Genomic DNA, 16480 nt, shown 5'->3' with positions numbered 1-16480 from the left:
TTAAATTCAGTATAAATTAGAAACATGTAACTAGTTAAATTACAGTAAAATAATCAGTGTACTGAGGTGTTTGATAGGATTCTAGGTGATATGCATCTTCCTACCATAGGTACTACAGGTCATCTAACCCATCCTCTGACAATCCTGGATAGTTCAATAAGACATTTCTTGAGTCACTTAAAACCAGACTGGCCAAAGCATTAGAAAAATGTGTCTTTTCACTACTACCTTTTAGAGACAATAGCATTAGGAATACTGAGAGACAGATAAATACATCTCACCATTAGGAATTTTTCCACCAGCACAAATTTTCCATTGCTTAATTTCATCCTGACAGGTTTCAGAGTAGCAGCCGTGTTAGTCTGTATCCGCAAAAAGAACAGGAGTACTTGTGACACCTTAGAGACTAACAAATTTATTAGAGCATAAGCTTTCGTGGACTGCATCTGAAGAAGTGGGCTGTAGTCCATGAAAGCTTATGCTCTAATAAATTTGTTAGTCTCTAAGGTGCCACAAGTACTCCTGTTCTAATTTCATCCTATTACTCCTAGTTATTTTATAATCCCCTTCTGGTACCCTAAATATTTCCTTGTCATGGCATATGGAATTACCAACTTTCTTAAAATGAAGGCATTTATTTAAAAAAAACTTCTGCCATACAGACACAAAGGCTTCTACGCTGCATGAGTTCCAGCTCTATTTGTCTTGCTTACCAGGGACCACACTATGTTTGGAACTCTGTACAGCACAGAGATATTAGTGGCTTAATAGTATATCGTAAGTAGTCATATCAATACATTCCTCTCCCTTTTTGATATTTACACCCTTCAAATACTTGTAGACTAGTGTCATATCCCTTTTTAGCAACATCTTCCATCTTCCTCATCCTTCATTCTATGCCATAGATGGTCTCAACTTCTGTTTCTCTGACCATTTTCATCCAATTTATCAGTGCTATTGAAGCCTTGTTACTTTCTGCTCCAGGATAGAAACCTGCTTGCACTTCATGCCTATGTAACTCTCCTGATCTTCATGTAGAAATCTGCCTACTGTATATCCTCCCTACACATTGGTCTGCCTTTGAACCTTCAAATGACATTCTATGTTCCTGTTAATGTCTGTTTTGCTACTCTTGTAAGCAGTCTCTCTCTCTTTCTCTTGGAGCTTCCAAATGGAAGCCTATTTGTTGTCTCCTGTTCGTGGAGCTTCTGCTGCTATATTTGGCTTACTGCCACTTCTTCATTAGGAATGACTTAAAAAACCCCAGCTGTTCTCCCAGTTTTGAGTCAGCACTTCTAAATAAAATCCTCTTTAATAACAACCTGATAAACAGATCCCAAGTCAGCTCTAAAAGATACAACTCAACAATGAGCACTTAACTCCTGTCACTCACCACTCTGAGGATAGAATTTTTACATGTGGAACTTCCATAGATATTACTCTTTCCTTCTGCTCTGTACAGCCACGAGTCTACAGAATATATGATGAAAGAGGTAAACTGCACTCCATTTACACACTGTTTTAAATAGGACTGTACAGCCCTAGGTTTCCCAAAAGAGTGCTTGCCAGTTGAGTCAAAGGGCTCATCACTGCTCTCTGTGCTAACTCAAAGCAATCAGGAATGCTTTTTTACATTACCCATCATTCTTTACATTATAAGCTTAATTTAATTTCTGTATTAATGAAAAAACTGTATTTTCAATTTGCAACCAAAAAAGAGTATGCAAGCATATACGACAATGAAAGATCTAAGCAAGTGTGGATTTCAATAAACATACCAAAAAAGAAGTGCATTTGAACTCCTTTTTTATCAAAAAGTCAGTATTATGCAGTGGGGATGTTTCTATTACTATTGTTATCAGCCAAACAAACAAGTGAGTTTATCAAGCTTTGTACATGAAATTCCAGGCAATTCTGAAGCCAACTTTCTAAAAATTCCATCTGTAAATCTTCTGCACCTAGACAAGTGTACTGTGTTTGTGGGTTTTTATGTCAAGTAAACTGGGATCATTTTCAGAAGCAGATGTGTAGTTAAAGGAACTAGACTTTATTGTTCATAACATCTTCAAGTTTATGCTAAATTTGTACACAAATGTATACAATACTGCAACTCAGCATGGTAAAAAGTGAATTGTTTCTAATATCCAGAATTCAGTTACTTCATCAGAATAACCATCCACATTTCATGTATTTTCCCGGTCAGGAACAATTAATTGCATTTTATGGTGCCATAATAAAGTTACAGTATTACAAATCCCCATGCTAATAGCAAGTCATCTACAATATTGTTTAGAAACTCAGTGCTATTTAATTGCACAATTATACCATAATTTAGATACGACAGCTGATGTACCAGTACTATAATTATTTTAGCCTTTATTGCAAGAGATAATGAGACTATTCCCAATCAATTGTTTCTATAATTATTCTATTGTTAATAGATATTATTACTTGTCTCTGTATGTATTTCACCCAAACAGTTATTATGGAATAATCAATTGCCTTTCCTTCCCTGCCTGAGATGAGCTGGACGGTATAGCAATTAACATCTTCTTTTCTCTCTCTCTCTCTCTCTCTCGCTCTCTCTCTTATACATATGATTAGGCTTGGAAGATTATATTTTTATTGGTAAATGTCAATTTCCTCATACACAGAAAAACGAATGAAAAAAATATTCCCATAGATAATAATCAAAATGTACAGATAAGCAAAGTAAGAAAAATGCTGCTTTACAACTTAGAGTTTGAGTGAAGGATATTTTCTTTGTATCTTTTGTAAAACATGTTTAAAACCCATAACTTTGCTCAACTGTGAAAATTTAAATAGATAAAATTTGGAAAAAAGACTTAAAATAAACTGATTTTTTCTGCCATAATCATTAAAAAAAAATAAAAATTGAATTCTGCCAAATGTATGTATAATTACACTGGACACCCACTATACTTTTGCTGTACCATGCTATCATTATTTTAATGTATGGTAAAGTGAATAACTAGTTATTGTACAATAACTGTCACCAAGGGCGTGCTGGTAGGTGGGTATGAATGTACATGGTGGGGTGGGTGGGTGGGTTGGGGTGAGTTAATTGCTATACCGTCCAGGTCATCTCAGGCAGCGAAGGAAAGGCAATTGATTATTCCATAATAACTCTTTGGGTGAAATACATACAGCACATTGCCACTTCTTATGTTGTTTTAATATATCCATGCCAGGGCTACACAGAATGGTTTTAGAAAAAGATTTTTTTTCTGCTAATACACTTTAAAATTGCTATGATCAAAAGTAATCCACTTTTGTTAGAAAAAACAAGAAAACACTTTGGAGCAGGGATTGTATCCATCTCTACATTTGTACTATGCCTAACAGTCTTTATTGAGGCCTCTGTCCATTATTGTAATATTAAAAACTTGAAATATTACTATATTCATCACTACATTTATGGGATAAATCTTATCTGGGTTAGTGAGCAGGAACAGGATTGCTTGGACTTTTCCAAGAAAGTCTTTTCATGACATTTGCTCTCGGCAGTAGACACTCGTGTGTGCGTGCGTGCATTGACTTAAAAGGGTCTGCCAGTACAAGCAATGTGGGTCAACCGAAATGACAAGTATTTTGAAACCTACTTGTAGGCTTGGCTCAAGCAAGAAAACTGTGCTTTTCCATATTAATTACACATTCCTCTGTGGCAAGTTTTGCTGCACTGCTAAAATCAATGTAATGGCACTAACAATAATCAATAATATGTCCTATAGCCATTAATTTCTTTAACTATCCCATTGGTGCTTTTCTGGCATTTATTTTGCCAGCAATGCATCTCAGAAAAAAAAATCCTAGTTTTAGAAATAAACATTTTTATGCTTATCAGTAATCTGATAAAAATATCACTTTCCTTTGATTAAATAAAAATGTTTTCATCATAGCAGTTTTTGTACACAATGAAGTCAGACACACTTGAATCTCACTGTCTTTTTCTGATGAGGTGCTGCTTTTCTCCAATAGTAATTATTGCCTGTGATAGCGAGACCAAATGATGTTCTCAAAAATCACACACTGTGCAGTAATGACTGATTGAAGCAACTGAATTAAAACTCAGAACCCTTTGGGATTTTTTGTCTTTTGTTATAATCAGAAATACTAGCTGCATCTAATTGTCCATTGATTTATTTGTGTCATTATTTTAAATGAGTAAATCAGTCTACAGAACACAATTGTTTTAAACCAACTATACTGCATATCATTGTGTCTGTCATGAAAAGGGTCAGAATAAAATACAAGTGTAGGATTAAGTATCAGAATATGAATAATGTTAAAAAAATGAGCCAACAAGAAGACAGAATTTTGCCAGCTTCACAGCCTCTAATGATCCCACTCTGTTATACAGTCGGAAGTAGCAGATCAGGCTCCTTTTCCTGTATTTCTTGTGCATGCAAACCTCCCACTGAATGCAGAATCTGCCCCCGTCTGATTCTGCCATGTTTCATTCACAAGGTGTGAAGCTGAATGCATTTTAAGTTGACCAAGTGGAACTTTGTCAAACCCTATGGGCTGCTCTGTCCACGTGACTGAGTTGCTTCCAGCCTAACTCCCTGTGTTCCCTGGTCCACTGGTGACAATAACAGTCCCTCCAGTGACCATGGCCCCTCTGACTTCAGTTTCTCTTATCGTCATACATGCCAGACATCCCCAGTTCTAGAAAAATGTGTTAGTTTGGGAGCAGGATGGGGCTCCAGAACAGGGAGGGCCAAAGGGCCAAGGCCCCACCACTTTTTACTGTCCGTAAGGGCGAGAGACAGGGGAGGAGGGAGGAGAGAGGAGCAAGCAGGGGGCAGGGACTCAGGGGGAAGGGGTGGGGCCACGGTTTGGATACCGGTGATCCCCGCACACTTTTAGGAAGCTTTCACCATTTCTGGAGTGGATAAGGCCCTTTGAAATCAGTGGGAGCTTTGCCACCGACTAACAAGTGCTGCTGCTGCCTGGGGGCACTCAGGGTTGCGAGGCACCTCGCTAGCACCTGCTCTTAGCATGAAGAAGTTGTCTGTGCCTGCCATGGGACAGCTGTCTGACTCCAGAGGCAACATAAGCACTCCCCTCTCAGCCCACACAGGACTCGTTGTCCCTCTGCAGGTTAGTGATAGGCACTGTCTAACCCCTGAGCCCTTGGACCGTCCCCCTGGAGTGTCCAGTCGCAGTTCCACTGGACACATATTAATTAGATTTGCTGCTCCCAAAGGAACAATCCCCACACAGCTTCTCGGTTACATGTCAGACTACCACTTAACACAGAGCACTTAGTTATGTTTTCAGTGAAAACAAGCAAGCGTTCATTTAACAAAGAGAAGAGATTCAAATGATAGCAAGTAGAAATATTGGAAACAAATGGTTACATATAAAATAAAATCATAACACACATTCTAAAACCTAGACTTATTTAACTAAAGCTCACCCCAAAGCCCTTCCAGTGTTTTGCAACCAGGCCTGGCTGTGATCCTTTTTTTTCCCCCCATGAGGCAAGCCACACTGTCAGCTTGCCGCCTTGGTGAAGGATGCAGGGAGTACCTCTGCCTCCCCCAGATATACGCCAATAATCTATTGTCTTTACTCATAAATGGAACCCCTCCTGCCATTTTATTTCTTCCTGTAAATTTCCTCTCTTGAAGATTTCACAACGTGTTGATTAGCATTTTGGCTCCATGTGCAAATAGACCTATGTCGTGAAGCGAACAATACACAATGCCTTGATAATGCACTGACTTACTCAACTCACGGGTTTTAAAGTATGTCCTGCTGACAGGGCCAGCATTTCCATTAGGCGAGCCTAGGCGGTTGCCTAGGGCGGCAGGATTTGGGGGGCGGCATTTTGCTGCCCTCGGCGGAAATTCGGCGGCGGGTCCTTCACTCACTCCGGGACCCGCCACCGAAGTGCCCTGAAGACATGGAGCGGAAGGACCCCTGCCGCCGAATGCTCAGAGGAGGAGCGCTGTCACCTAGGGTGGCAAAAACCCTGGCGCCGCTCCTGCCTGCTAAAGATTTATATTTTGTAGCGTGTACATCAGTGACCATTTATGTGGTAAGTGACAACAGCTGGATACCCAGTAGCTTTCAAAGTATTCTGAGGTGTTTATCTTATGAGTCATCTTATACTCTTTGGCCAACAGAGACAATGTTTGCTCTGACGACAGATACCCAAGTCTCTAAACAGAGATTGAGGGTCACAGTGTTTATGAGCAGGAAGATTAAAACTGACAATTTAAGTCTGTAGCTACTGTATGGAGAAAAGGGGAGAACTCATCTCAACACTCAGGTTTTTTTGTTTTTTGTAGATATTCATTGATCACACCTCTACTGAATAAAACCATATATTTAATTGTATTTAAACTGTCAACAGCCTTGAGATTTTATTATAATTTTATCATTATAATACATGTCTATTAGCAGACACCTTGATAATGATAAACTAAATAGAAAGAGGTTGTATAGATAAAAAGCAATACAGTGTTTCCCCAGAACTTAAAGTGATACTGGACACACAAGTAGGCATTTAATACTGTATTTTATAACTGTTATACAATGCAAAATACTGTCTCCTGCCCACTCCCTGTCTTTGGAAACAGAAAGGTACCTAACAGAAATGAGGAACATTTGTTTCCACCCTGGAGAACCATTTTGTGCAATTTCCCTTGGATTTCTGGCTGTCTAAAGAAAGAAGTGTCTGGTGCTGACCCACAATATCAGTTAGTGATTCTCCCACTCCAGTGGATCTAGTATAGAGGGACAGGATTTCACCAGGATACCTGCATTAATGCTAATGTCCCAGTACAAGCACAACTGTTTCAGGGCGGGGAACACAGACTAGGCTATTGTGACATGAGTACTTAATTCTAGTTTCATTCTTCAGTGTTTGCATATGTATAGTAACATAGTGCAGGTAGGACGATGATTTGCATGCTGGAAAAAAGTAGATAGAGCTTTAGAGTATCATCACAATTCCAGATTCACTGGATGTTTCTGTTCAAATGATCACAGAGAAATAGTAAACAGCCCTGATATGTAAACTGTCATCATTAGAGTTCAGAGTTACCCCACTGAGATGAATGGGGCACATTATACCTTTCTGAAAGATGTTGTTTCGGATCATCTCCATACTCAGTAAGAGAGGACCACAATGATTCACATCTGGGGATGATTTTCTTTGAAACCTTAAGAGCAAGAATCTTTGTAGTTTTAAACAAAAGTTTAAATTCTGTTGGATGGGGCCAACAGAACAGTGTTCACATGATGCACCAGCCAATACCTTGCCAATCTAACATCTGGTGATTATAAGTGTAGCCTTTTTAAGACCAGTTGTCAATAAAAAGTATAATTAATTTATAATATTACAGCATAGTGACGTTATATCTCATATTCTTTATGGAAATATGCTTATGATATGGATATGGCATAACAGATATATTTTATGCAAGATGGGTCTTATAAGGTATCATAGAAAGGTTATAATTTACTGCATGTGATTATCGAATTTGTATGCATGGATCATTTCTGTATCTAAAGTTAGGAATATTGACTATGTAACAATTACAACTGTGTGTGTATTTGGGAGACACCCACCAGACAACAGGCCATCAGCCTGAACGGGCCATTAGGAAGAACAATAAGACTTTGAAGATACTAATCTCTCTCCTTACTGAGAGGCATCTTGGAATGTAGTTGTGACACTACTAGGTCAGGTGGTCCTGTCACCTGGTATTAACACCATCTTGGACTTCTAGTAATTTTCCACTAAAATGAGGGGGAGGTCAAGACTGGGAAACAAAAGATTCCCGCCTTATCTAAATCTTATTTAAGGCTGGGGAGCAAGGCAAACAGGACTCTTCTCCATTGCCTTCCTGCCCGAGAAGAAAGACTGCTGAAAGTACCTGAAGAGACAAAGGAACTGAATGGTGGGAAAGACAAGGGCTGAGTCCAGACTAAGACAGAAGTCTAGTCTGTAAAGAGAAATAACTGGAACTCTAAGCTACAGAAACTCTGCAACTTGCCTAAAACAACATTTAGGGTGAGAAATTATTTCTTGAAACCAGTCTCTAAGATTTTAAGCTTAGTGCGCATGTTTTGTTTTATTTGCTTGGTAATCTGCTTTGTTCTGTTTGCCATCCCTTATAATCAATTACAGTCTGCCTTTTATAGTTAAGCTTGTTTTGTTTATTATTAAACCCAGTTTGTGCATTTTCTAACTGGGGGATGGAGGGAGAGCAAGAAGTTGTGCATATCTTCCTCCATTCCCCATTGAGGGAGGGGCAAATTTATGAGCTTATGTTGTATAGATTTCTCTACAGCATAGGACAATATTATTTTGGGTGTACTTTCCAGAGGGGAGCTGCACTTGAGTGCAGGGTGATTTTCTAGGTGAGTCTTCTCATAGAGAGCCTAATTCAGCAAAACAGGAAGAGGGAGGCCAGGCTAGTGAAGCAGGCAGGGCTCAGTGAAATCCCAGTACATCAGGAGACATCCCAGAAGGGAAGTCCAACCTGTCACAAGCATATCTAATGCAACATTGTATGGGTAAGAAAAAAGTGTTTGTTCTTTTATAAATACCAGCACAATTTCTAGCAGTACAATATTTTTACCACATTACAACAACTTGTTGTTCTTGTGGCCTAAACAAAATTACATTAAAAAGATGATGTACACTTATGGTATTGGAGCAGTATGACAAAAACAGACTTTGAGTAGTGCATTGGAGGACTGGAAATGAAACATATTAGCAAGGAAAAGGAAGAGAAAGTCAAGCAAAGGAAATCAACTCGTGAAGTAGGAAGACTTTTGTAAGAACAATTTTGATCAGCAGAGATTGAGGAAAGCCTGGAAAATGGAATATAGAGGAAGAAAGTCACAAAAGACAGACAGATGGGAAAACAGTGTTGAACTGTTTGGTGCATTGTTCTATATTTTTGTTTATGATGGAGATGAAATTACTTAGTTGCTGAACTGTTCGGTAGTGCTTATTAACCTTCTGATCAGGTGATAGTTTAACCATTCATTATTAAGAATTTCTTATCAATTTTTAAAATTCATTATTCTGTATCCACAATATATGATACATATTATCATAAGAATTTTCTACTGCTGGTCTGTGGAGTAGCAGCTTATACACGTCTCTGATAAATTTTGTTGAGTATCTCTAATATTCAGTCAAAGCTCATTTTCTATTCCATTGTTGAGTCACAGGAAAATGAAAGAAATATATTTCTCGTTGCTGACTGCCTTAATAACAGAAACCCTGGAGTGAGCACCAAACTGTTTTATATCAATACCTACCTGTTTCATCATGCATTTTATTCATGCTCTTATTGAGTTTATTTTTCTTAGTCCACATGTGCTTGCTGAGTACACAAATAATGTATCTGTATCAACCCTTAAATGTGATGATGTTTACATGTAAGTTTAAGTACAAAGGAACATATGGAGCCAAATCAGTTTAGTCTTTTACAATGAATGATACATTTAAAATATAATTTAGTTGACTTTCTCTCCATCTAGCAAACAAGATTTTATCACCTTTAGGATTAGCATTAAATCATAGCTCATATATTCTTTTATATAATCCTGAGACTCTGGCTGGCTACCAAATAGCCAACAAACAAGTGACTTTTCCTGCTAGATCTCTAAGGAAACAAGGAAGAATGATATTGCAATATTCTTGTAGTAAAAGCCATAGGATCATTAATGATCACAAATGAGCATAGTCTGTTTTAGATCTCATTTGAAAGAGAGCAACCCTATTAATTATTACCATCATTTTTTCCACCTTACATGGCTTTAAAGACGACATTCAAGAACTCGGTTAGAGGAAGAACACCATACACTCTGAAGCTTTACCAGTCACCTAGAAAGGCTAGAGCAAAGAGATGAATGTAGCTGCCCCGCCCCCATTCCTCCTCCCAACATCTCATGAATGCCCTGGTGCCGTACTGCTTTAGAGGGACAATGCCATCTAAATAAATTTCACCATCTCCAGCAGCACTCCACCTTGCACAACGTGCAGTAGTCCCTCTACCAAGCAAGTAAGAGGAAGAGTATTCCACACACTCCACTAGCTCCCCATTCGATCCTGGATAAAATTCCAAGTATTTAGAAGCTCTTCTTGGGCTATGGCAGAAGCCACTTTTACATACACCCCCTCCAGAGCTACGTTCAGTCAGAATGCTGAGGCACTTGGAGCACAGGGTAAGATTTTTGAGAGCTGCGAACACAGAGCTGATTGCAGAAGGGCATTGGCTACGGAACTCCCTATCAGAGAAGATCAGAATGAACCAGAATGTGGCCATGTTCACATCATACATAACCTATGTCTTTGAACAAGTCTCTCATTAAACAACAGCAGCTGAACTGAGGACTGTCTGTTACAGCTTTCCCCCTATTCCATTTTGTTTCTTACAGCTGTCCCCTTACTCCATTTTGTTTTTGTTCTCCTCCTGTGGCCGCCCCTCCCTGGCTGTTAAGTTGTTTACCAGGGCCACTGCCCTTCTCAAAGGGAGGGCCCCTTAAGTTGTTTACCAAGAGCCATTGCCCTTCTCAAAGGGATGGCCACTTGTGCTGCGTGCTAATTGGGACCACTGCCCTGTTCAAAGGGTTGGTCCTGTTATCACCTTGTTAAACCTGGGCTCGGTGCAGGGTAGGCAAGGGCCAGAGCTGCAAGACCTAATGTGTTTTTGAGATCCTGGGCATGAGTCATAGGCCTCATGTGCTTTTGAGTCCTGAGGTGTGAACTCACGCCTATGGTCCAGGACTCTGCCCAGGCATGTCTCTATGCTCACCTGCAGTTTTTCCCTGTATCTTCTCCCCTATGACAGAAGGAGCCTATCAGGGACAGGTGGGGAAACTGCCTGAGATTGCCTTTAAGAACAGGCATTTTTGAAACAAACATCAGAAAGGTTCCTGCATTGCTACCTGGTCTGATCAGCCAGGGGTTCTGGGGGGTCCTTTCTCCGCTCTCGTTTTATTTTTGAGCGTACCCCCATTTTTAACCCCCCCCTCCCATGAAGAACGAATTGCTGCCTGAGAGACCTCCTGATTATCAAGACCGTACCGAGCCCTCCTTGCTTCTTTTGATGTTGTTGCTGCTTCTGCCTTTGCTGCTGCATTGGGGACTGGTAAGAATCCCTCTGTGAAACTTTCTATACTTTTATTACTTTAGCTGCTGGCTCTGTTTCCCCAGCACACAGACTCAAGCTAAACCTTGGTCTGTGTCTTAAAACCTCTCTTAAACTCCTTGGTCTGTATCTGTAATCTGTTTCTTGCTTTGCAGCGCCTTTGCTGCTAGAAATAGCCACCCCCCACCACACCCCGCTTGCAGCCACCACTAGTTAAATCCCCCTCCCCCGTTGGAGCTGTATCCTGGGCACACACCACTCTGCCCTCTGGAACTACCCCTAGTATAAGGTGCACTCATTAGGTTAGATTTTGTCCTTTAGTCTAGATAAGTTGTAATTTCATTTTGCAGAGCTGTAGTTAAGTTAGGTTTAGAAAATTGCTTGCATTGTACCCTGTAAATTAGGCTTAAAGAATTGTTGCATTGTGTTTTGTTACTTGCTAATTTGTGTAGTTTTGGTTAAGTTAAATCATAGATAAGATTCTGCTGTGTTTTGTATAATTGTCTCTCTGCTGTTTCAATTTGCAGCCTGTCTGTTCTGTGTCTCCCTGAGTTTAAATTAGGGTTACCATTCATCCGGATTCCCCTGGACATGTCCGGCTTTTTGAGCTAAAAATAGCGTCCGGGGGGAATTTGTAAATGTCTGGACTCCCCCCCCCCCATGCAGAGCGCTCGGCTAACAGGGCAGCCGGACGGATGGTGTCACTTACATGGGGCTCCGACAGCCAGAGAGAGCATGTCCTCCGCCTCCCCTGCAGCAGAGATCCCTCCCTGCATTCGCAGATCACCTCCGGCAGTTCGCACCGGCAGTCTGGAGCTCTTCCCCCGCTCCTCCTCCCCTGCCAGCCAGCCTGCTGGGACGAACGGCTCACAGAGACGTTAGGCGAAGGCCAACAACAAGGGGGCCAGGGGGTCGGAGAAGGGGCAGGGAGGTTTTGGAGAGGGCAGTCAAGAGACGGGGGGGGGGGGGTCCAGGAGTTCGGGGGGGGGCTTTCTGAGAGGGGTGTGGATAAGGTTTTGGGCAGTCAGGGTACAGGTAGGAGGTAGGGTCTTGGGGGGCAGTTAGGGGACAAGGGACAGGGAGGCTTAGGTAGGGGGTGGGGTTCTGGGGGGGCAGTTAGGAGCAGGGGTCCCAGGAGGGGGCAGTCAGGGGACAAGGAGCGGGGGGAGGGTTGGGGGCTCTGAGGGGGGTGGAAAGTGGGAGGGGCAGGGGCGGGGCTAGGGTGGGGCTCCTCCCGTCCTCTTTTTTGCTTGCTGAAATATGGTAATCCTATTTAAATCTCCCTCCACCATGTGCTCCTCTTCCCCCATCCCACAACCTCACTTCTCTACCACTTTCTCTCTCTCTCTCTCTCTCTCTCTCTCTCTGCTGTTTAAACTTACAGCCTGTCTGCTCTCTCTCTCTTTCTAGCATAAAACCCCATTGGTTACCCCTTTTCTCTCTAACACACCTCACATTTTACATTTACACCACTGTGACACATTTTTACCTAAAGTTGTTGGTTATTTAACCCATTTTACCCATACTGTTAGTTGGTTATATGCTGCTGTGACACACTCTTTACATAGAAATTGTTAGCTACCTGTTACATTTATACTTCAGCTTTAATTGGTTACCAAATGTATTGTACCCCACTGTATTGAACCCCACTATTGAAACCCCCTATCCCATTTACGAGAAGAACCCCCCCCATCATTGTCTATTATAAACACCCTATACACCCCATCCCATTGTATTTCATTGTTAAATTCCCACCACTTCCTTTTTCCTTTAATAAAGAAATTAATTGGCACCCCACCTGTGTGGTAATTGCTCCCCAAGATCCCATATACCTGCTGGCAGGGACAAGGACAATGTCAGAGGAAAGAGGAGAGAATAGAGAAATAAAATAAAATCCCCCAAAACAGCTGCTGAATCAAAGAGAGCAGGAAAGCAAAGTCTCTCAGCAGATTTATAAGTTTGTTATCTGAGACCAAAATATAGTATGACCATCATAAGCAGATCTCGTAGCTTTAAACCAATCTAATCTTTCTTATACCATGTGATCTGATGCAGTTATAGACCAAGATTGTGTGACTACAAGCTTTTATGCAACAATCTTATTTCAGTCTATGGTGTTGACGTATGTAATATAATTAGACTTTCAAAAGGCATTTGACTTGGTACTGCACAACATTCTGGTCACTAAACAGGAATGATAAAAAAATCAACATGATACACATTAAATGGATTTAAATCTGGCTAATTGATAGGTCTCAAAAGTTAACTATAGTATATATAGGCACTCATCATTGAATGGGTGTATTTCTGGTGGGGTCCTGCAGAGATCAGTTCTTGGCCCTATGCTATTTAAGATTTTTTACCAATGACCCTGAATAAAATATAAAAGCATCACTAATAAAGTTTGCAGGTGGTACAAAAATTGGGGGAGTGGAAAATAATGAAGAGGACAAGTCGCTGATACAAAGCAATCAGAATCAGTTAATAAGCTGGTCTCAAGCAAACAATATGCATTTCAATGTCACCAGATTTAAAGTTTTACACCTAGGAACAAGAACTTAGGCCATACTTACATGGTGGCAGACTATCTTGGGAAGCAGTGATTCTTAAAAAGACTTGGTAGATAATCAGCTGAATATGAGCTCCCAGTGTGAGGCTGTGGCCAAAGGGGCTAATGTGATCCTTAACGATAGTGTCTGCATAAAAAGGTTTTTATTCTCTCATATGGAGGTTGCTTTATCCTGTTTGCTAGAGCACCAAAAGTAGTAGTCTGGAAATTGAAACTCTAGGAGTGCAGGTAAGATCTTTTAGAATACGTACATCTGTTCTAGGAGCAGATGGATTGAAAGTCAGGGTTCCCACTCTGGTAAAATTCTGTGTTGTTGATAGAACCTTTGATCAGGTTTGATGGCAGCTTTTGCAGGATGATTTAATGGATTTAATCTGTTTTATATTAAAGGAATGTTCTATCAATAAATTGAAAATGATAGCTGGAAGAATGATTCCTTGTATGTGGAGGTGTGTATTCAGTAATTGGCGTGTAGAGTATCTGCTTGTGAAAGTTGCCAGTGATGTTTATGGAACCTGACATCTTCTCTATCCCCAGTTGGTATTGGGTGGAAATATTTGGAGCAAGTTTCCTGTGACCATAACTGCAACCCAATGCAAGAAGTCAAGGGGTTCCTTGGTATCTGGTAGTCAGTTTCTGCTGGCTCATCAGTTGAATGTACCACAACTCACTAAGGTCATAACCTGTATCTAGAAGGGGTCATATAAGATACCAATTGAAAGCTAGTAACATGCTGATCATTAACATTAGTGTGGGATATATTTATAGAGGACAAATTCAAAATTACAAACACTTTGTAAATTATGTTATCAAAGTGTGTCTCCAGGCAGAGCTAAAGTTACCCCACTCTAGTCAAAGGCATGTGGTTCTGCAACTTGGAAGATATTTCAAGGTATATTAAGAGACAATGGGAATGCAATTTACGTAGAAGGTAAACAGGACCATCAAGCTAATAAGGGGAAGGAGGGGAAAGGAGATTGCAAGAAACAGATAAGTTTACATGTTAGCAAACACCAGCAGGGGAAGAAACCAGCATGAAATTTCCTTCACCAGGAGACTTCAAGTTGCCTTGAGTACAGCTTGAATGAACTTTCTCTTTAGAAGGGAGGTAATTTTCAGAAGAATCCATTTCAAAGATTCACTAGACTATAAAAGAGAGTGGGAAAGAACTCCAAGTTATCTTTCACCTAAGATGACAAAGGAACCAACCACTGTGGACTTTTGGGAGATCCTGACCAGAGGGATGGCCAGCCTTTTTGCTGGAAGGTGTATTGGTAAGGAAATCACTCTGAACAAAGGCATAGCTTGTTTTGTTAAGTCTTAGCCTCTAGAAATCATTTTTCTCTTTTATTTGCTTGTAACCATTTCTAACTCTGTCCTTTATACTTGAATTCACTTAAAATCTTGTTTTCTTTTACTCTAAAGCAATCCAGTGCTGCTGTTTGATTTAAAGTGAATGTTAAACTCCAGTTAATGTGGCAAGCTGCTGGGTATTGTATCTTTAAAGGAATAAATGAACCTCAATCTCTCTCTGAGTGGTCTGGGAGAGGGCTGGACATTACAGAGCATGTGGTTTTAGGAAATTTGGGACTGAGCATTTGTTGGGATCACCCCTGCATGAAATAACTGGGTCCTCTTCCTAGTAGTCAACACTATCAGTCTAGCCTCTCACTCATTTCCTCATCAGATGCCAGCACCGGCCCTCTTTATCTAATCTCTCTACCACCCAAGTCTGCAGCAACAGCTCTGGAAGAAAGTAATGTAATGCAAGCTTGCAAAATTGTCATTAAAAATTACTGACAAAGGCAACAGACCTTTTAATGGGCTAATACATTTTTGTGACAATTTTTCCAGTCTGCATTAGGGGGATTCACTACCACTGAGTTTAGTTACTAAGCCGGTGGTCCTCTGTGTGTAAGTGTTTTTGTGCTTCTACTGGGGCAATTTTCTCTCTTTCATATTCACAAACTAAACGTGATCCATTTCTGACTGCCAATTAGCTTTTTGGTGCAAAAGCTCTGAAATTTCAGAACCAAAAAGCAGATGATATTAATTTTAATGCTTTCTATAGCCTCCACTTTCACCCCTGATGACTTCTTAGGATGGCCTGCTACTGCATGCACCCTGTTTGGTAAAATACCCAGGGGAGAGGAGGCAGGGCACTGGGTCTTCTTGAAGAAATCTAATGTGAGTAAAGGGGAATGCGAGGGCTTATGGAGGACGGGGACTGCTAACAAGACTGCTAGATGTTCCTGTAGGGGAGTGGACATGGTTAAATATTAGGGTCAGAGAGGCATGTAAAAATGGTGGAGCAGAATGTCTTTTCCAAAGTCAAAGGGCTATTGACTAGTGCTGTGTGCCTTGAAGATTGGAGTTTATCCAGCAGGGATTGGTTCACTTCCAGTCTATTGAAAATTGAACATCCCAGGGTTCACGCAGCACTAATCGTTAGCCCTTTGACTTTGGAAAACATGTTCTGCTCAACTATTTTTATATAGCACTGTCTCGCTTACCCTAACATTTAACTTTTCATGCTGGTTAAATGCAATGCTTACCGCATTGTGTTTTAGACTATAGACCAAATTAATGGGTAAAGTATATTTTAAATTCAGTACATTTGAAGCAGAGATATGCAATTTTAATTTGAACACAGTTTGTACATCAAGTACTTGGATTCAGCACTGAAAGTGTACTCTGTTAGCATAAGAGTTATAAGTAAAGTTAAAAAAGTTGAATGAATTTATTGAAGCAATAAAATTGGTAT

This window comes from Chrysemys picta, chromosome 3, assembly GCF_011386835.1.
Source record: "Chrysemys picta bellii isolate R12L10 chromosome 3, ASM1138683v2, whole genome shotgun sequence".
Taxonomy (NCBI): domain Eukaryota; kingdom Metazoa; phylum Chordata; order Testudines; family Emydidae; genus Chrysemys; species Chrysemys picta.
Note: the sequence above shows the minus strand (reverse complement) of the source record.